We start from the raw sequence: 23,284 nt of genomic DNA, 5'->3' as shown, positions 1-23,284 counted from the left end.
TTTTTTAATTGACGGGACCCAAATGGCGGCCGTGTTTACTGCCGGTCGTAACCGGGTCATCCTCAATCCGTGACGAGGTCAAGTCGGCCCCCGGAGGTAAATTCAGCGGTGGGAACACTGTCCTCTCGATAACTTGTTATCGCTTGCTCGCCCGTCCGCTGTGGCAATGAAACCAAGTACGGCCCAAGGGCGGAGAACAATATTTGCCCGTTATCGCCGTAGTGAATACGGTGTTTGCCGTGAGATACGAGCGATCGCTAGTTGCCAGCCGTGATCGAAGGGCAGCCGCGCGAAGGCTGGCCCGGACGTAACGTGGCGCTCAGGGTTACGCAAACAGACGCCTGCGGGGAGACGTGCCGTCGCCGCGGGCCTATGTGGGCCACAGGGCAGCGGCATAAACACCCGCGCGAATTGGAACGCTTATTTCTGCCGGGCGCTTTGTAGGGTCCCCCTTGGGAGGCCGGCTGTAGCGAACTGCTGCGAGCAGCCGTCGTTTGCGACTGGTCTAGATTGATGGACCTTTGACAGCTAAATGTGACGATTTTCAACGAGCGGCCAGATGTGTGGGGCTCAAGCAAAGTTTTTTTTCGTTGGCATTTGGAGACCCTGCACTGTAAGCGAGGGTCAGTCATAAAGTTTTAATTATCACCTAGAACAAATAATGTTCCGTATTTGTTGTTTTTTTTTTTTTAAGTCTTGCAGATATGTGCTGTCTGTAAATGTTGAATAACTGAGGAATCAGAGGTACTACCTGCCACCGTTACCCTGTTTGCAGAGTAAGAAATTCTCACCTACCAATTGTAAGAGGTCCATGATTAAGGAATTTGTTGCTAGCGCACTCGAGCAGATGTAATTTCGATGGATTGCTCACGCGCTGCCTGTGATATGTAAGGTATAACAGAATCTCAGACCAGAGCAGCGTTGTCAGCAATAGGAACTTTGTAGCAGTAGGAGTAAGTAGTAGCGAGCAGTCGTGTGTGTGCAGTTGGCTGGACTGGTCGTGGGGAGCGATGGCGGAGCCCGAGCAATGTAGCATATGGTAAAAGCACCCTCGCACATATGTACTATTGTTGTATCAGAGCCCATGTAAAATGTTTTAAAAAAGTCTCTTAATAATAATCTTTCTCATAAAAAAATTAACTTTTTACAATTATTCATCTCAATTTAAAGAATTAACTAATTTCTCCAATCCATGGTCATCCTGATTATTGTAAAGAAAAATTAGTTGTTTATTTTTATACATGACAAATCTATCGGCCAGCATTGCACAGGGCTGTGCCAGAAAAGTTTAGTTTCATATAGGAGCAGATATATACGCGTTATCCGGCGACTTTATTGAGGTAAGAATTTTCGATTTATTCAGTATGATCCTTCAGGGCCATGACGCAGCACTGCTGACGTTGAAAATTTACCAGTTTAAATTCACAGTCAATTATTGAAAGGTTATAAGTGAGTCACAATTTTATTGAGAAATTAGTCACGTTATTATTGGTAGGCTACGGAATAATAAACTGTTGCTAGGTTACACTAAATGTCAATGCTATACATATTTTCACTGTTGGGTAATTACGCTAAATATGAATATTATCTATATTATTTTATTGTGGGGAGGTTACACAACTTCCGTCCGCTGACTGTGGAAACATCAGACCTATTCACTTAGTGCAAGTGTCTTGATTGCTAAAATCAATACCATAAAGCATTAAGAGGTCAGGGGGAAAGCTACACACCGATAACAGAGAGCACTTTTAAGTAAGTCAAAGGGGGAAAGCTACAGACCAATAACAGAGAGCACTTTTGAATAAGTCAAAGTATAATGTTCGTCCCAAACAGAGTAAATGCGGGGCAGCCTTGCTACGCAAGTGAAACGAAATCGGTCCACATATCTAGAATACGCGGCAAACAGCCGCCTGCCTGTAGGGTAAGAAAACTATAAAGGACAGTAAAATGAAAACGTGACGTGTGGAAAAAAAAGGCCAGGTAATACTGGACAAATTCTTGTGAGCAATATATTGATTCGTTGCCTGGTGTTTGATTTTTTTACCATTGTGACCCAGTGAGCCTGAATGCAGAACTAATGTTTTAATTTCAAGCTTGACGTCTGGCTGCAAATGACATCAAAAGTTGTTTTCGTAAGATACAATTACAAATCACAAATTTTCGGCTTTCTCTTTCCTTTATTTACACTTGCCAAATTTCATCATTGTAGAGGATGTAACATATAAGTTTCGATGAGTGAGTTTGTATCAAAACATGTGACTTAAATGGTCATACCTCACTGACGTAGAACCTAACATTTATTATACCGTCCAGGCCCATAGGCCTTAGTATGAAACATAAATTTCAACTTGATATTCGTCCACCCGTTCCTGAGGAAAAGAGATCTTAAGAGACGGACGGACAAACTGACAGTATGATAACAAATGGAAAAAAATTGCGTGTAATGTAATTACAGTTTTACAGTTGTCGCATTTTTTTCTTATGGTTTTTTGTGAGACCATGTTTCATGAGAAATTTCATGATTCTAGCCCAACGGGAAGTAGCCTGTAGCTTTTGATGAGTGAATTTGTGAGAATCAAAGTATGTACTTGCTGTAAACAAATACCTCCGTTTCCTTCTATCTATTCACCAGTAAGATCGTATGGTGACACGCATTGCCGCTAGTTTTTTGATTGTAGCTCAAATGCACTGAAGATGGCTATTTATAGCTTAAATCTAGATACGCAAGACTAATAAAAACTAATGGGGACTGATTGCTGTGTGTCTCTCCTTCCTTATCAAAATATGCGAACTAAATGACCGCATATTTTGGTTGCACTGATTTAGAAACTTACGTTTGTTACACCGTCAAGGGAGCCTATAGACCTTAGTATGTGACATAAATGTCAACTTGATACGTCAGTCCGTTCCTTAGAAAAATGGTTTTTAACAGTCGGACAGAGAGAGAGAGAGAGAGAGAGAGAGAGAGAGAGAAGACGGCCAGCAAAGCGATCCTATGAGGGTTCAATTTTAATCGATTGAGGTACGGAACCCTAAAAAGTAAGTGAACTCTTGTTATTTCAGAGGTAACCACCATAACCGGTAATATTATCGCACTATGAGATGAAACGGTCAGTGCCTTCATGGAAAAATTAATGCGGTTGCCTACGAAACCATGATTGAACCCAGGCGTGAACCAGTTCCTCGGAAGCCAATCAACGACCACGAACTTTTTTAGCGCACCAAAAGTAAGGAAACCGCATGGGAAGAGATCGAGACTGTAGGAGGATGTGTAAGGGCTTTCCAGCCAAACTTTTGCAGCGTAGTCGAAACAACAGGCACACCAGCTCCGGGAACTTCATGATCACATTCTTCTATGACTGCAAAGACCCGCTACCCATTGACTTTCTGGAACACAGCGCCACAAGTGACGCACAGCTGTGCGTGGACAGTTTGCAAAAACTGAAGCGAACTATCAAGTCCAGACGCCAAGGAACGACGTCGTACCGCATCATTCCGTTGCAGGATAATGTCCGTCCTCATGTTACCAAGTTTGTTTCGACTTCGCTACAGAAGTCACGGATCAGTTTACAGTAACTTTAAAAAATGGTTCAAATGGCTCTGAGCACTATGCGACTTAACTTCTGAGGTCATCAGTCCCCTAGAACTTAGAACTACTTAAACCTAACTAACCTAAGGACATCACACACATCCATGCCCGAGGCACGATTCGAACCTGCGACCGTAGCAGTCGCTCGGCTCCAGACTGTAGCGCCTAGAACCGCACGGCCACTCCGGCCGGCAGTAGGAGTAGGATTCAGAAGTTTATCAAAAGGCTCTTTTTACCAAAGAATCATGGGACGAGGCTCAATGATATATATATATTCAGTTTGGGTCATCATAGACCAGAAAATAGTGGATTTTATTTGTCCTTTTTTCATTTTCGGTGAGTTTTAGGAGTGTTCATTTATTGCTATATGAACGACTTTCTCTGCAACTCCATCCTCTTTTGACTAGTATTTGCAATTCGAAACATCAACAGGTGACCTCTAATGCATGTTTTCTGCTTGAAGTTGACACATCTCCGAAAGACAAGATGCTTTGCACTTAAAAACCTGAAGATGTCCATTATTGCCCATTGCAAATTAAGGTAAGGTTTTCTAAGTCTAGTTAGTGTAACTTTAGTGTGTGCTAGCCAAATACAAGGTGACAATTATTGAACTATATGAAAAAAAAGTAAATTAGTTGCAAACTACGGCGTGCACAGACTTTGTTCAACATGTAAACGTCACTACAGATATTCGGATTTAGGTTATGACATGTTCGATATGCCTACTATCATAGACGATGATGTGAAGCACACGAATAGCGAAATTCTGCATGACTTGCCGAAGTATCGGATCATCGATGCTGTCGATGAACTTCTGAGTGGCAGTTTTCAGCTCAGCAATGGTTTAATATAATTCCACAAAGAGGTCGCTTGTGTTCATATCCGGAAAATATGGCGTCCAATCGAGGCCCATGTCAGTAGCCTCTGGGTGCCCCAGAGCCAGAATGCTATCCCCAAACTACTCCTCCAGGACATCAAACACTCTCCTGCTTCGAAGGGGTCGAAATCCGTCTTGCATGAACCACATCTTGTCGAAATCAGGATCTCTTTGAATAAGGAGGATGAAATCGTCTTCCAAAACCTTCACGTACCGTTCGGTAGTCACCGTGCCGTCAAATATAGCACCGATTGTTACGTGACTGGACTGCACAGCCGGCCTGGATGGCCGTGCGGTTCTGGAACCGCGCGACCGCTACGGTCGCAGGTTCGAATCCTGCTTCGGGCATGGATGTGTGTGATGTCCTTAGGTTATTTAGGTTTAAGTAGTTCTAAGTTCTAGGGGACTGATGACCTCAGATATTAAGTCCGATAGTACTCAGAGCCATTTGAACCCTTGAAACCAAACCATAATGCGCATACTAATTCCCATCATGCTCCGTGGCCAGCCGTGCAGTTTGAACGCCCTAACGCAAACCGTTTACAAATTAAGACGATTTTATTTCATATACTTCAATAATCGTCACTCTGTATGACCCCAGTTAAACTAGTTTTAATTACTTTTGCAGGATATGTACTGCGGGTTCGCTGAATTCATTCTAAGTGGCCAAAGTAGTTAATTCTGAACTCCGCAAATGGATTTTCGCAAACACGAAGCTAGTTTTTCATATTAAATTAATCTAAAAAGTTCATGTCTGAAAGAGGAAGTTATTCTTTCAAAATAAACTTTCTTTCCCCTACGTTGCATACCACCAGAATGTGGTTTCTAATATCCACTGAGCCATATTTATCTTCTATTCGGTCTATGTTTGCCGTAAATTTAGAAGCCTGTATTACGTACTGCTAAAATGCCTTAGCACACATATCCACACACCTGCCGACCGCTAAGTTTTTGTCCACTTATAAATCATTTATGGAGTGAGGATGCTGATGGTCAAATTTCCAAACGTGTCGTAACATTCTTGAAGTTCGCGAATGAGTAACTTTTCACACTATTTGCATTCCGAGACACCTACCAATTTATTTGAAGCTGCTTCATAAACACACAAATACTTCCCCCTGCTGCGCTTGGGTTTGTTTTGTGACTGGTATACATTCATCAGTTCTTAACTTTTCGTCAGTCTCCTTTAAGCTTGGCGCTTGCGGAAACCCAAGCTAGCTTGCTTTAACCACTCTTCTTCAGTACAAATGTGCTCGTGTGTCGATGTGCGGACATTTGCCATGCCGGACATTTTCCACGATTTTACCTGCTCCGAAGGGTTAGGTCCCCTGCCTCCCACTCCTCCTCCTCCTCCTCCTATATTATGTTTGCAGCTGTTCTCATTTCGAATTCTGGGATATTTACTTCGTCTTCTTTGGTGAAGGAATTTCGTAAAACTCCATTTAGTAACTCCACTTTAGTGGCACTGTCATCGGTAACATTACCATCGCTGTCGCGTAGTAAAGGTACTTACTGAGCCTTTCCGCTGGTTTACTTAACATAGGACCAGAATCTCTCTGAATTTTCCGCCACATTTCTAGAGAGAGTTTCGTTGTGGAAACTATGAAATGCATCTCGCATTGAAATCCGCAGCCTCAGTAAAACTTCGCCAGTCTTGGAGATTTTGCGTTCCTCTAAATTATACGTGCCTTTTTCGGTGCTCCAGCAGCAGCTTTCTGTCATGTTTTGTGTACCATGGGGGATCAGTTCCGTCTCTTATTAATTTATTTGGTATGAATATCTCGAGTGCTGTTGATACTACGCTACGGTCGCAGGTTCGAATCCTGCCTCGGGCATGGATGTGTGTGTTGTCCTTAGGTTAGTTAGGTTTAATTAGTTCTAAGTTCTAGGCGACTGATGACCTCAGACGTTAAGTCGCATAGTTCTCAGAGCCATTTTTGTTGATACTATTTCTTTGAACTTAAGCCACATGTGGTCTTCACTTACATAGTTTGGAAGGACTGGAGACTGCCTCTTAGAAAGACGTCAAGAATTTTTTTCTCCTTTTATAAATAGATATATTTCGTGTTTAGTTTTGGTGAATTTCTTTGTTACGGAATTGAACCTCGCTACGACTGTGTGTTCACTAATCCCTGTATCCGTCGTGATGCTCAGGATTATTTGTGGCTAAGAGGTCAAGTGTGTTTTCGTAACCATTTACAATTTGAATGGCCTCGTGAAATAATTGTTCAAAAAATTTTAAAAAAGCATTTATAAGAATTACGGAAGTTGTTGTCTATCTACAATAGGGTTTGAAAATGTATTTTTGTCAACATACTGAAGGTAGATTGAAGTCACTGCCAACTATAATTGTATGAGTAGGGTACGTATTTGTGATGAGACTCAAGTTTTCTTTGAATTGTTCGGCAACTGTTACATCTGAGACCGTTGGTCGTTAAAAGGAGCCAGTTATTAATTTATTCCGGTTGTCGAATATAACCACTGCCCATACTAAGTCACAGGAACTATCTGCTTCATTGTCGCTTGTGAGCTGGAACACACATTACATTATTTTGCCTTAAGTTGTGCTTCTTATTTCTGTTGTACTGCAGATCATTACAATTACGGCTTTTCCCTCCAAAGCCTAGGATGCTTTCTCTGTGACCCTGTAAATACCGGAGCTAAACAATATAGAACAACAACGTACGTTACAAGCGTAGCATTCTGTATTACTTCATTTCCTTATTTCTAACATTTTAAAATTGTAAGTCGACTTTAGATGTCATGTCAATCATATACGTTCTTATCTCTATTTAGTGAAAGTGTTTTCAGTTATGTTTTGAACATTGTCCCGCTACACTTTTATTAACTAATGTTTTTAGAGAGTAAATTGATATGGAGTATGTCGTTCGTCTTTTCAAACATTCACATACCCATTTATTCATTCCTTATTGTCTTTTGGGCATGCAGTTGTAGTAATTAAAAGTAGGCACAAATGCAGTGATCAAAAAGAAATGATTAGCGTACATTCGCATTCTCTTTACATCGTTCCTGTCTTGTTGCTCCCATGGCGATGGACTGTTTCTATCGCAATCAGTAAGTGTGAAAGGAAGCTACCGTACAGACAGAGGGATCTCTGTTTATACTTGGCAGAACTGATTACATACTGACATAATCGTTGGTATTGCTTTCGTTTCCCAAAAGTTATAAATATTTCGATTTCGGGAAAGAAGCTCTCTATTTCGCCAAGATGTCAAAGAAGGAGGTCTCTTACGTACTTGTTGTATCGAGTAAGATGTGGAGACGGAGGTTTGAAAGCGGACAGAAGGAGTTCGAGGAAGGGCGTCCCTTACCTGAGGGATCGCTGCTCAAGCTACCTGGCGAAGGGGCAAGTGTGGCAAATGTCCGGTGTGGCAAATGTCTGGCATTCCTTGTGTCTCCGTTGCGGCGGGTTGTGACGCTCTAACGGTTGCGGTGGAGATAGGGGCAGACAGGCTGGAAGGCTGCTCTAGACACGCTTCGTCAAAACGTAATGGCACCAACGGGCTCGGCAAGCGCTGGAACGCATTTAGAATTTCTTTTTAGCAGCCGATTTTCTATTTTTTTCTACGGAGAACTTATCGTGTTTATCTGAGATTCATAAGATATCACCACAGTGACTGAGTATTATTATAACTAGAAACAAGAAGGAAGCACAAGACGTAATGGTAAGGGAAGCACATCGTGAACACGCACACTCCAAATTCGCAGCCTGTATCCAAGTGAGTGCGAGCTCTTGTTATCCACGCGGCTTTGGACAAAAGCGTAACATTAGTCACCTTCGGCAACTTGCGCCAACCTATTCCGAGTGCATTAGCACTCTCTCTCGCACGCTGCAGGCCCGTGCAGACAACTCGCATCGACCAAGCCCTTGCAGAGATCTGCATGCAGCACCGACCGAGGCGGCGCAGTGGTTAGCACACTGGTCTCTCATTCGCGAGGACGACAGTTCAAACCAGCGTCCGACCATCCAGATTTAGGTTTGCCGTGATTTCCATAAATCCCTCCAGGCGTTCAAGAAATCTTTCAAAGAGGAGAATCGTACAAATAGACCGTTATTTGACCATCGGTCAGGCTCCCTTATGGACGACATAGTAATAAGCATCCCAGGTGTAGAGAAACAATTCCGTTTTACAAAGATTACGGCATTGACTCCTTACCTAGCTTGCAGTTATCGTTAATTTTTGGCCCAGCCCGAAGTCCCAAGCGACTGGAAAAAGCGCAGGTCACTCCAGTACATAAGAAGGGTAAAGGAACGGACGCGCAAAATTACAGACCAGTATCAATAATTTCTGTTTGCTGCAATATCCTTGAACCTACTCTCACTAGGAGTATAATAAGCTTTCTTGAGACAGAAGCTTATGTGGTATCGATAGTTAAACGATGCCACGGCGTAGGTTGGCACTACGAGAGCATACGAACTACGCCGACCTCAGCGCCCTCTAGCCGACGCTGTGAAGCTCAACGAGCGGCGCTCTACTTTACGCGACAGTTGATCAAGAGCAGACGACCTAGCAACTTAGCTTCTACTTGTAGGGGGCTAGCCATTATAGACTTTGCCTTTGTAACTTCTAGTAACTGTCAGATTTGATATATGAACGGCTACGCACCTACGTGCTCATCTGTACCAAAAGTTAAGTAATGTGTTTGTATATGTTTATACACCAGTAAACGTGCTTTAACTTTACTTGCAGCACCGAAGTGCTTTACCTCACCTGCTCCTACTCGCTTCCTTCATTCGGCCTAATTTGCAGACCCACGCGCCGCTTTCCAAGCGGGATACAAAAGCTTATGTACACGAATTAGCATGGTTTTGGAAGGCATCGCTCGTGCTAAACTCAGCTTGCCCTTTTCTCGCATGATATACTGCGATCTGTGGATGAAGGGTGTGGGGAGAGAGATGGCGAAGTTTTGTAATTTGTCATGAACTGCTATATATATTATGACTATGAAGGTAAATACATTGTTTGTTCTCTATTAATATCTTTCATTTGCTAACTATCCCTATCAGTAGTTAGTGCCTTCCATAGTTTGAATCTTTTATTTAGCTGGCAGTAGTGGCGCTCGCTGTATGGCAGTAGTTCGAGTAACGAAGATTTTTGGTGAGATAAGTGATTTGTGAAACGTATAGGTTAATGTTAGTCAGGGCCATTCTTTTGTAGGGATTTTTGAAAGTCAGATTGCGTTGCGCTAAAAATATTGGGTGTCAGTTTAAGCACAGTCGTGTATAAATTGTTCTAAGGGGACGTTTCAAGGGAAACAGGCAAATTCCAATTTTTAGATATCCGAAAATCATTTGATACGGTGTCCAACTGCAGGCTGTTAACAAAGTAGAGCATATGGAATACGTTTACTGATATGTGAGTGGCTCGAAGGCTTCTTAAGTAATAGAACCCAGTATGTTGCCCTCGACAGCGAATGTTCATCAGAGATAAGAATATCGTTAGGTGTGCCCAAGGGATGTGTGATAGGACCACTGTCGTTATCTATATCCGTAAATGATTTGGTGGACAGGGTGGGCAAGTCTGTGGTTGTTTGCTGACGATGCTGTGGTGTACGGTAAGGTGTCGAAGTTGAGTGACTGTGAGAAGATGCAAGGTGACTTAAACAAAATTTCTAATTGGTCTGACGAATGGCAGCTAGCTCTAAATATAGAAAAATATAAGTTATGTTGATGAGTAGGAAGAACAAATCTTTAATGTTCGGTTGCAGTATTACTAGTGTCTCGCTTGACACAGTCAAGTCGTTTAAATATCCGGACGTAACGTTGTAAAGCGATATGAAATGGAAAGAGTAGGTGAGAGCAGTGGTAGGGGAGGCGAATGGTCGACTTCGGTTTATTGGGAAAATTTTAGGAAAGTGGGGTTCATCTGTGGAGGAGACCGCATATAGGACAGGGGTGTGAGCTATTCTTAAGTACTGCCTAGTGTTTGGGATCCGTACCAGGTCGGATTGAAGGAAGACATAGAATCAATTCAGAGGCGGGCTACTAGATTTGTTATCGGTAGGTTCGAACAACACGTAAGTATTAAGGAGATGGTTCGGGAACTCAAATGGGAATCCTTGGAGGGAAGTGAGGTTCTTTTCGAGAAACTCCATTGAGAAAATTTAGAGAACCGGCATTTGAAGCTGATTGGCTAACGAATCTATGCCGCCGACATACATTGCCTCGGCGGTGGGTTGGTGCACCACCACCTAGAGACAAGGCCGCGGCGCGGAATTCATAGCAGGTCGTGACGTCACTCCGAGCGGGCCACCATGTTGTGTTTCGAAGCGTTTGTTTATCTACACGTTTATTGGATCGAGTGCTACATTCGTGCTTAGAACTAGCGATTACAGTGTTTACGTGTAGTGAAGCTACTGTGAACATGTTTTACAAATGTTGTGTGCCAAAGTGTCGTGGGAATTACGGAACTGGACCAAAAGTAATGTTGTTTCCCTTTCCGAAAGATGCGAATATGCGTCGGAAATGGCTCTCAGCGATTCATCGGGACAATTTACAACCCACTGAGCACACGAAGGTATGTAAAAACTATATATCTAGTACAATTATTATTTTTTTCTAGTGAAATATCTTGAATTTTGGATACATTTGACTAAAATTGTGAGCAAAAGTTCGCAGTAAATAGTATTCGTTTTCAAATAGGTTTATTTTGATTTTGAAAACGAAATATTAATTTGTGGACACTGAAGGCAGAGGAATTTAACATTATACACAGTATTAGTGCAGAATTTTTCAAGTGAGTGTAAATAAGTCTTCTGGTCCAGAAAGAATGTAGTTTATCACAGTGCATTTTTCACAGATGTACCCTGTTTTATCATTTATATCGCAATATTATTTACATCCCGCACTCGTACGTTTTCACTGGCTATTGATAAGTCTTAACCAATTACATTACCGGTAAAAGAGAATTATAAACTATAGCTTCTGCTATATCGGGATAGATAAAGTTACGTATTTTAACCATACGGCAAAGTACTCTCCTCTTTGCGTGGTATTATTTGCCAAAATCTCCTTTCGTTATCTCCGGCGGTTTACGAGGTATGAGAGGCGTTATGAATATTTCATTCCTGCGCGTTGCGATCGGAAGTGAACTTGCTGCAGATGCTCAATTTTTTCGAGATTGGAAGCAGATATTGATCCAAAGTTTTACGAAAATTTCAAAATCTCATCTGTATTTCATACTCAGCAATAGAATGTATAATATGCATCAAACACAAATTCATAGCGACCCCTATTTTTGATGGCAACGTTCTCAGATTTGATACTCATATGTGAAATACCACAATAGTTATGACCATTATCGAAATGATTGGCACTTCATCATGAATCCGCCATATAAAGCTAAAGTATTTCAGAAATCAATTATTCTTTACGGAACAGATCCTGTAAAACCGTATGACAAAGATTTGCAGGCCGTGCGTCTCGATTCTTTTAGCGCAGCACCAAGTCAACCAACCCTGGCAGGCTATGCGTGACGTTACAAGAGCGCGCCGCGGCTTTCTCTCTAGGTGGTGGTGGTTGGTGTCAGTTGGATGCACCCTACAGGGTGCATGGCTCGGAGCTGTCCTTGGAGTAACAGATTTGTAACAGTTCGTTGTCACTGTGGTGCCTACTACTGCTTGAATTGTTGCTGTGTCACACCCATATGTCGAACACGACTTCCTTCTCTCTCAGTACTGCCACGTGAGCGTCCGGAGCCCAGTCTTCTAGTGATCATACATTCTCCTTACCACCGCTGCCTGCAATCATGTACAGCGACTACATTCCTCCCAAGTCTTCTCGAAAGCCCTCTTTCTCGATTTCGTTCAATTCAGTGAGCTGTTGATAATGACTTCTTCGTCGTTTAAAAGTTGTTCTTGAGTAACATCAGTTCACTACGACCAATCTCAAAGGTAACTTATGCTTACGATAGTACCGCGGGTATGTAAAGTAAAGCTGACTTGCACCCTCATAGCTAGTAGCTTCACTCTAAAGTAGGGTGACCAAATTATTTTCGGTGAAAACCGGGACACATTCACCCGGGTGCCAATGGACGCCTCATTCCACATGTACCCAGGTTTCTTAATTTTAAATATTAATGTTTTGTTGATACATTTTGTTAACCCGATTATTATAACTAACAAGAGGATACAAAAGATTGATATAATCTAGATTATCTGTATAATTAATGACATTTAATAAACGTATACAGTAATAAAGAAATGTATTACGATTTTACAAAATTTTACAGCCATTCAACTTTTAATAAAATAATATTAACATGAGCTTTAATATTACTGAGCACTTGCACATGGAATTGACTGTCCTCGGAGAAAAGGGTATTTTTTACTGCCCCCAGCCTTCTTGATCATGTCTTTGTTCTTTGAGACACAGTGATAAAACTCGACACAATCCATTTTGTAGTTGTACAGGATCTGCAGGATTTCTTCAAGAGAGTCCACCTCCATTCTGTTTCTTTCACCAGTCCACTGGATATTCATGAACGAAAATATTCTTTCCACATCGGCATTATGGGCTGGGATTGCAAATAAATACCTTGCAATTATTACCAACTCAGAGTAATGCTGAAGACAGTCACAGCTTTTAAAAAACTCGCCCACTTCTCATGACATTCCAATGGTGTTTTTTTCATCATTCCACTTGTGAAGACTTTCTTCAACAAAATTTGCCAGTATGCCGAACTCATCAAAGAGAACGGAATCATCGATTTCAATCTCTTTACTCTTCAAATAAGAAACTGTCTCTTCAACAATTTCCCATTTTTGCACTCTCTTCAGTAACATCCAATCAAACACCGGTGATGAGGGTAAATATGAGGCGCTCCACTTGCTGAGATATTCTACACAAGTGTCATAAAACTTGTTAACTTTTTCTCTAAAACTTCTTTCCGCTGCTTCTGATACTTCTATTTTAAGGACAGATTTAACATTAAAAGAAATGAACTGCTGTTCTCTCCTCTTAGTAACAGTTTCCAGAGTATATTGCAAAACATCATTTACCTCTATTACACTTTCCTTTATCCCATGCTGCAAAGTGCTAAGCTGACTGTGAATGAACCATAAGTAGGCTTCACTTAAAGGGTTACTGAAAAACTGGACCAATATTTTGGGGGCTTTGTCTTCATTTAGGAAAAAATCTTTTAACGGTTCAAACAGGCGGATTACTCTTCCAACTGCTGGAAACAGTGATAACCAGCGAGTTTTCGAGTGACACATTACATTCATATATTCAGTTCCCACATAATCACAGAACTCCTTAAGCCTCTCTGTTCTAATAGTATATATGTAAAAGTGTGAGTATACCTTCATGGCGATAGTTTCAACATCACAGCTTAAATTGTCAGCAGATGTCTGCACGCTATTGTGTAAAACACGTGCAGGGCACCCTATGCCTTCAATGTTTTCATGCAATGTTGCCTTTAATTTGGTAAATACGTTGCATTTACCTTGTCTTTTTAAACCACCAAAGTTTGTGTTGGTGTTAAATGGTTCAAATGTCTCCGAGCACTATGGCACTTATCATCTGAGGTCATCAGTCCCCTAGAGATTAGAACTACTTAAACCTAACTAACCTAAGGAGATCACACACATCCATGCCCAAAGCAGGATTCGAACCTGCGACCGTAGCGGTCGCGTGATTCCGGACTGAAGCGCCTAGAACCGCTCGGCCACACCGGCCGGCGTGTTGGTTTTGTCTCCACAAAATGCCACACATTTATTTTTCTCACGATCAAAAATTTCGATAGTATTCATACAAAGTCTTGAAATTTCGTCAGATGTTTCATTAGGTAGGGACCTTCAAACGTTTGGTCTGAATTCCCTGATTAATATCGAAAAACTGAACAACAAACGGAAATATTTTAGTGGCCTTCTTTGACCTGATGTGATCAACTATGTCGGAACGTCCACCATGACTTATACTAATAAAACAGTTACATACGAAATACTCTGCTTCGTAATCAAAACCACCTTTCTTAATGAAATTCCATTCCTTGGAATAAGTCACTGAACTTGCAGGCACGTTTCGGCATTGCGTTTCACAGTACTGCCGCAATAATACCACTAATATGAGAAAAAACTATGTCAGTTTGTCTGACAAAACCTCAACTACTACACTGTTCTGGCAATGAGTGTGTGAGTAAGTGGCGCGACAGTCGGACGGTTTCATAGCTCTGTTACAATAATACAACTTACTACTTGTTGGCCAAAGTACCGCTCAAAGTCAATTATTGCCTGAGTGTATCAATACTGATACTGTGATTACTAGTATGGGACAACGGAGGTTTAAGACAAATAAGCTAAAATATATTAATTTCTTGTGTTGTATTTCCTTTAATATAGCGAAATCCCAAAAATTTGAGAAAGTTTCACGAAATTTATTTAAAAACTGAATTCCGGGACTTTTGAGCGTCCCGAAACAAATTTTCGGGACACCGGAACACAGGGATGAAAACCGGGATAATCCCGGTTTTCCGGGACGTTTGGTCACCCTACTTTAAAGCTACTGGCGCTAAACCTGGACAGCCGGCGTCTTTCAGATGTAGAAATAGGCCTACCATCTTTAGTTTATTTCGCACATCTCCTCTTTGGTGTTGGAATTTTTTTTCTGTCATCGTAGTTGTCACTCGTCGATACATTCATCTCTCTCTTTGGATCGCGTAATGGCAAGATAATCTGTAGCTGGGATGCGCCTGGGGATTCTTACTCTATCATGAACTGTCTTGTTCGCCAACGTATCTAACATTTCAATATATGTATGTTAAGCCAAAACGCTCTTTTATCTCAACCAACGCCTCTTCCTTCTGTTCGCTATGGAAGTGAGAAAGTAGTTCCAGTGTTTCGTAGGCTATGGTTCGTCGGTACGCCAATTCTTAGACGGTGGAGCAGAATGAGGAACGACCTTGAGTCAGAGAGAACGATGACATATTCTGTGAAAGCACCAGCCACAGGTAACCTCATTCTACAACGACGTACTCTGCACCCATCAACAATGTTCAATAATAGCAGCGGGGGCGCCTGCAGTGCCTCGCTGCTACGACAATGGGTAAACATCCGTTCCGCCCTGCAGCAGCACGAATGCAAAAAAACCAAGGCCAAGAAAATCTAAATGCGAGAAGACACAGTATGCTGATGCACCCTTCCTTCCCTCACTCGTTGCCATGTCTACCCCAATACGCATTGTTCTTCTGATATACGGTCAGCGACTTGTGATTTGAAAGAGTTATGAATTAATTGTTTCCTGTAAAATACAATTTTCTGTAGTCATAACTCAGTACTGGTAATTTTTGTAGTGCATCAAATTGCAATACTATAATTATATCCGTAGTCATTCACTGAGGACTAATTCGCCCCTATGAAGTAATGTAAAACGTTTTTCCGGATGCTAAATGAATATAACAGGATGCAAAGTGTATTCCTGATAACAATGGAACTGACGCAAGATCTAATCTCATTCATTACATTAACAGTTACTAATGAAATGCACATTCCTCTGTCTTCCAGGTGCACACAGAAGCTGGTCAAATTGAGCATTTTTGTATTATTTTAAAATAAGTATTGGGAGAATCATGAAAAAGATGTTGAACTAAATTTTATCAGACATACACGAACGTCATGAAGCTAGGAATAAAAATGGAAATGTCGTGTGGCTAGGGTCTCCCGTCGGGTAGACCGTTCGCCTGGTGCAGGTCTTTCGATGTGACGCCACTTCGGCGACCTGCGCGTCGATGGGGATGAAATGATGATGATGATTAGGACAACACAACACCCAGTCCCTGAGCGGAGAAAATCTCCGACCCGGGCCCGTAGGATTGACAGTCTGTCACGCTGACCACTCAGCTACCGGGGCGGACTAAGTTAGGAATGATTCCACTAAAATCAAGGGAATCTCTGACACTTCTGCAAACAAATTTTTACTTCAGAATTGTATGTGACTGTGAAATTTAGCCTCAACTGAAAGTCTGGAGACAGTAAACAAAGATTCAGAGGAATGAGCAATGTTTGAATCTCATCCATTCATTGTCAGTTACTTAAACTAAGCACTGACTGTAACTAGCGTGATTTCACAGAGCTGTTGCTGGAAAGATATAATTCGTATTCCTGACCTGGATAACCATATTACCCAAATAAATACATGGTTGTTTGCAAGTATCTCTGAGATTACAGAATACGACTGCCCGAATACTGCCAGACGCACAGGAAGATGAAGAATGCCAGTGGACAGAGCATCTCGACTCCAAAAATCCATCTTGTGGGTATCGTCAGCGCAATCTGATGAACTTGATTGTTGATTTTGGTTTCACGTCTCTGGTCCCGAAATTCACTTGTGCCGTTAGGTTTTAAAGGGGCGTAAAAAGTCAGTATCAATAAGTAAAACATATCTGCAAAATGCAAATCTTCTTTTAAACAACTGATCGCCTGTTATCGTACATGTTTATACACTGTGGCTAATCTGCAATTCATTGGGATTAACAGAAGTTAAGTGTTGCGGGTCTATGTGATCTACCACAACATTAACTCATCATGCGCTTGAGTACTTTTTATACATATATAACAGAAATAGTGTTCTGAAGGCTAGCTCTTTCTTGGGGTAGAGTAGAATCAAATTATAAGTATTGTTCTTTTGCATATTCAATATTTTTGAATGTATAGTAATGGGGTAGCAACCATTTTTTACTTCACTACTACAATCTGAAACTTTTCTGCCCTATTAACAAAAAAATGTAGGGTGAAATTTAAAACTATTGAGAATTTATGTATACAGTATCTCAACTGCATACAATTTTCGCGCTGATTCCAAAACTTCTTAGATTTTACGAATCTGTAATATTTCCAAAATTAACATTCCGATTTATATTTTAGAACATTAATTCAGATGATCCGTTTGGATTACAGTTTTATGGGTAAATCTTCTGCTGATAAATGTTACCTCAGAAGGATCATTTAGTTGAATGTGAATGTTTCGCAATGGCTTCCTTTGTTCATATGTGGTACAGTTTTTGAATTGGCGAAATGAGTTAGTCCCCTATGAAATCTATTATCCTATGATCTCTAGTTGCTATCAATGTTCAGTTCACTGTTTCAAACTGAGGTGTAATGAATTAAGTTACTTTCAACATTCGTAATATCGATTTCTTACAGGAGTCCTAAAATACAATTTCAGAACCTTTGTAGTGGAATCAGCAGGATTGTACTGTTGTTGCAAATATGTCTAATGTGTTAAAAATTTTAGTGCAAATGATATAAAAATTTTAGTTAGGGTGAAAGAGCTTGTTGTAGGTGCCGCGATCAACTTTTCTTCATATTTACGTCACTCGCTAAGGTTTGTGTTTACTTGTGCCTGTACGAGGATTATCCATTTCGTAACCGGTTGCAACACCTTTTCACTAGGGCTGATCGGCTGCACACTCTAGCCTGTAACCACACACACACACACACACACACACACACACACACACACACAAACACACACACATGCACAAGTCTAACAGATCCTCACATCGGGACTGATCACGTCGTTGTGCACTTCAAGCGAATTGTAAAGCATTAATGGAGCTTTTCCTCTCCACGCGTCCTGTTGTACCCCTAGAATTTGTCAACTACCGATCGGTTCAATATTTTCCTTCATTCTCTGACACCCATATTTCATTCTTAAAAAGCGTTATTAGAGACGAGGTTCGGCTATCGAAAGACTGGGTATTTTTAAGTCGTGCTGTAATTTATTTTTTGGTCACCACATACCTTATGAGAACACTGGTGTGTGTCAAACCACGTGTTCCTGGAAATAGTGTATTGTGCAGGCCCTAGAATAAATTTGTATCTTAGGTAAGTGCATGAGATACACGTTATTGGGATAATTTCTTTATAATCTCCCCATACTCTTACACCGCCGGTTGTTTTTTTTAAAAAGATTATTTTCGCATCTTTGAGTGTGAACTCAGGGCCACTTATCTTGCAGCCATCGTCCGGCATTGGTACCATTGTAGCAATCAAGGTGTCTGCTGAATGTGTTTTAGAATAATGTTCACTCAGCATTTGTGGATATGAAAAGAATAGACAGATTGCAGTACAGTTGTTTTCAGAACGTATTCGTCCAGGTACCCTGTCTGCATACGCAGATATCAGAGCAAACTAGTTTATTCAGTAGTGGCTCAAATGGTTCAAATGGCTCTGAGCACTATGGGACTTAACTTCTGAGGTCATCAGTCCCCTAGAACTTAGAACTACTTAAACCTAACTAACCTAAGGACATCACACACATCCATGCCCGAGGCAGGATTCGAACCTGCGACGGTAGCAGTCGCTCAGTTCCACACTGTAGCGCCTAGAACCGCTCGGCCACTCCGGCCGGCTTATTCAATAGTCCCTGCCAGTTTATGCATAGTGTACAAATCAATTTAAATCAAATAATCGTCACTTTTAGATTGAGAGCTAGAAACCTTCGGAGTTTTAGCGGTGCATGCAAGATGATGTACACAACTGGCGTGTTCAAATTGGTGTTATAATGGCAGAATTTTCGTTTAAGAGAGGCGGTCAAACGAGTGGCGGCCGTGGTGGCCGAGTGGTTCTAGGCGCTACAGTCTGGAACCGCGCGACCGCTACGGTAGCAGGTTCGAATCCTGCCTCGCTCATGGATGTGTGTGATGTCGTTAGGTTAGTTAGGTGTAAGTAGTTCTAAGTTCTAGGGGACTGAGGACCTCAGAAGTTAAGTCGCATAGTGATCAGAACCATTTTTTAGCCAAACGAGTGGCCGTTTCCCTGAAGGCACAACTCATTGCGCCTTCTAAATGACCTGCAGACCATGTAATACAGATTTTTAGCTTTGTAAAAGACTTGCCATTTTTTGAGTAATTTGGTCAAGATAATTTTTGTGGGGGGAGCACTGGTGACCAAACCGCACAAAAACCCTGGGTTCGCTGTGGGGCGGTGGTGGAGTAAGTGGACTGCTGTAGCCTGTTGTGGGGTTGTGAACCACTGAGGGCTACGGCGGAGACGAAGCCTCTCTGTCGTTTCTAGGTCCCCAGTTGCGTACAGTACAATAAAAAATGTTCAAATGTGTGTGAAATCTTATGGGACTTAACTGCTAAGGTCATCAGTCCCTAAGCTTACACACAACTTAACATAAATTATCCTAAGGACAAACACACACATCCATGCCCGAGGGAGGACTCGAACCTCCGCCGGGATCAGCCGCACAGTCCATGACTGCAGCGCCCAAGACCGCAGTACAATACAGTTGCATTTTGCTACCCCTGAACACCAGGACTTTGCTGTTGCTCAAGTAATGACCGACATCATCAATACATATGTAACTCATTGTTACGTGAACTTAAGTCTGATTCTAAAGAGGTGGTCCAAGAAATATTTTTTTCGCTTTACGACTGGCAACCGATTTATTTCAAAATGATTGAAATTTCTTAAATTAATGGTAAATTTGACTATTCAATCTGCGAGGGGCGTTCAATAAGCAATGCAACACGTTTTTATCAGAGAGAGGGTTTTTCTTTTTTTTTTCAGAATTCCAATGCATCATGTTATTCCTCACTCTTTCGGCTACATTACGATATTTTTATCATAACCTTCGTTAATGCGACGGCCTTTCGCTACCTTATCGGGAGGGCCTATATGCCCGCACGGTACCATTCTAATGTTCTAATGGTGGACGTCGGAGCCAGCGTCCTGCTGCATGAGTAACCTCCCCTTCATCCACGCACTGTTTCCCGCGGAGTGCATCCTTCACTGGGCCAAACAGATGGAAGTCGGAAGCTGCGATGTACGGGCTGTAGGGCGGATGAGCAGTCCAGTAAAGTTTTTTGAGCTCCTCTCGGGTGTTCAAAACGATTCAAATGGCTCTGAGCACTATGGGACTTAACATCTGAGGTCATCAGTTCCCTTGACTTAAAACTACTTAAACCAAACTAACCTAAGGACATCACACACATCCATTCCCGAGGCAGGATTCGAACCTGCGACCGTAGCAGCAACGTGTTTCCAGACTGAAACGCCTAGAAACGCTCGGCCACAGCGGCTGGCCATCTCGGGTGTGCAGACTTGGGTGTGGCCTTACGTTGTGAATGAGAAGGAGAAGTTCACTTGCATTTTTGTGGCGGCGAACTCCCTGCAATCGTTTCTTCACTTTCCTGACGTAGCATAATAAACTTCATAGTTGATCGTTGCACCATGATGGAGGACATTAAACAAAATAGTCCCTTCAAGAGTCTCAGAAGACCGTGCCATGATTTTACCGGCTGAGCGTGAGGCTTTGCATTTTTTCTTCGTAGGTGAGGCTGTGTGGCGGCAATTAAACCATGATTCATCGCTTGTCACGATATTCAGCAAAAAATTGTCATTATCAGCTGCATAACGAGCAAACAATTCCGCACAGATTGTCCTTCGTTACTCTTCACGGCCTTAAAGGCGACGAGGCACCCAGCGGACACACACCTTTGAGTATCCCAACTGGCGGACTAATGTGTCAGCACTACCAACTGAGACGTCCAGTTGCGCAGCGAGATGCTTGAGTGTGATCCGTTGATCAACATGACTGAGAGTATCTGCACGTTCCAACATTGCAGAAGTCACAGCTGTGTGCGAGCAACCGGCAGACGTGAGATCGGACAGATTTGCTCGGCTTTGTTGCGATGATGACAGACACCTCGCCCAACGACACACCTTGCTTTTGTCCAGTGTCAAATTCCCGTAGACGTTTTAGAAGGTCCTACGAATGTCTGCGTCTCAATGACGGGTGTCTGCTTGGGACGAACCTCCGTTACACACGCCAGGCTGAAAGGTACCTATAGCGCCGCTACATGTCAAGATCGAAGGCGAACTCCTAAAAAATGCACATAAAGCATACTGGTGCTACGGGGTGATGAGAACTGACGGAATCTGATGGCATGCAACCGAATGGGAAACAATGTTTCGTGGAGCTTTTCGCGAAACTGGCCGTCCTTTAACCCTTTGTTGCCTGACGCTACTTAAAAGTACCAGTAAGTTTTGACTCTCATTATTTTCTCGTGGTGCAGTTTCGTGATCTGAGAGCCTGTCGGTGCGTAACAGTAACTCTCCTCTACTGTTTCATAGTTGTTATTGTGCAATACATAGACCTCTCTGGCGGTCAGAGCTTGAAATTGTTTTTCGCGCGCTGCTGTGAAAACAGAAGATTGTATGTGCTTGTTTCCATGGTGTTGCCTGAATTTGTGCGCAATTTATTGAAACTTCCATTGAGTTTTCCATTGTACGTACTTACCTTCTTTGTTTTTTTATAACAGTTTGAAGCATTACGTTACAAGTGAATGAGATAAAGTGGAAAATATAAGGCGGACTTATTAGTACCGTCAGGTTGTGCGAACACTTTATTGTAGCAGCAACGCGTTACCTCTCACTAGTTGTTCTGTCCACTTTTTCTCACACAGAAATCCGTAAATACATTTGCCTGTGGAACAATTAGAAAAAACAGGAAAGCCTTGCCAGGGAATTTACCTAAAGAAAAATGTCTAAATCAAATCACAGAGTGTCATCTTTAGAACTAACGGTATTTCAATGGAAGGAAAATAAAGTAGTGTATTTTGCGTCAAACTTCCATAGCACCGAACAGAGCGTAGTGACAAGAAAACAGAAAGATGGAACTAGTATGACTATACCATGTCCAGTTATTGTATGTGATTACAATAAAAAGATGGGTGGTGTGGATCATGCAGACAGATTACGTTCAATTTATGGTCTTGACAAGCGATCAAAGAAATGGTGGCACCGTCTCTTCTGGGGAGCAATAGAAATTGCTTTTGTCAATGCTTACGTCATTTTCAGTGATCTACATGGGGCACTGCCACTGCTGGAATTCAGGCGTGCTGTGGCACTAGGGCTAATGAATGAACTGCAAGTGCCAAATCTCAAAAAGAGAAACTCTGGTAAAGATGAAATAACTCTCCCAAAGAGAAGGAAGGATAACTTTTCTGTTCCGGAGGATGTACGTCTTGGCAACCGAGGAAACCATTTTGTAGTGTTCAGTTGTAAAAGAGGACGATGCAAAATGTGTGCAAAAAATAAAATTCAGTCGAGACCACATTCACAATGTAGTACATGTAAAGTGTATTTGTGCTGCAATGAGAAAAAGAACTGTTTCCTACAATTTCATGAGGTATCACTAAATATGTGATATGTATACTGTCAAAAATGTATAGCCAAGTTACTATGTATTGTGAAGTTGCTCTAGAATAAATTTATGCGAAATTAAAAAAAAATTCAGAAATATCATATTTCTGTTAATTTTCTAATGTAAAAATATTTAATATTTATGTGGAATAAAGTACAAGTTATAAAAATTGGAGCATTTTTCTGCGCATGTTGTGATTCTGTCCATGAAGTCTGACGGTACTTCTGAGTACCAGGAGAGAAAAAAGTTGCAAAAAATAAAATAAGATTTTACAAAAATTCCTACCGTCATTTGAGGCCACAATAGCATAAATTCTGCAAAGAAAATGTTAAAAAGTAAAAATTTTCTTATGTCAGGAAACAAAGGGTTAAGGCGTAACTGCAGATAGTGCAACTTAATGTTTTATAGACAGTGGTTCCAGGCGGTGTGAACTGCAATATCACACAGTTTTCAGGAGGGATGATTTGTTCTAAAGGAGTACAATTTTGATACTCAGACCAGGAATCAAGTCAAAAGCAAGTTATTTTGTCCAGCTATCGGCCAAAATTAGTGCTCATACCATAGTTGTAATTCTGTTGCGCTCATTTTCGCACTCTTGCTTGCTGTGACGTAAATATTCCCTACTGCCCTTATAGGTTCACAC

The sequence above is a fragment of the Schistocerca americana genome, chromosome 3, assembly GCF_021461395.2.
Source record: "Schistocerca americana isolate TAMUIC-IGC-003095 chromosome 3, iqSchAmer2.1, whole genome shotgun sequence".
In the NCBI taxonomy this organism is placed as follows: domain Eukaryota; kingdom Metazoa; phylum Arthropoda; class Insecta; order Orthoptera; family Acrididae; genus Schistocerca; species Schistocerca americana.
The sequence above is the reverse complement of the archived record's forward strand: the minus strand, read 5'-3'. Positions refer to the sequence as shown.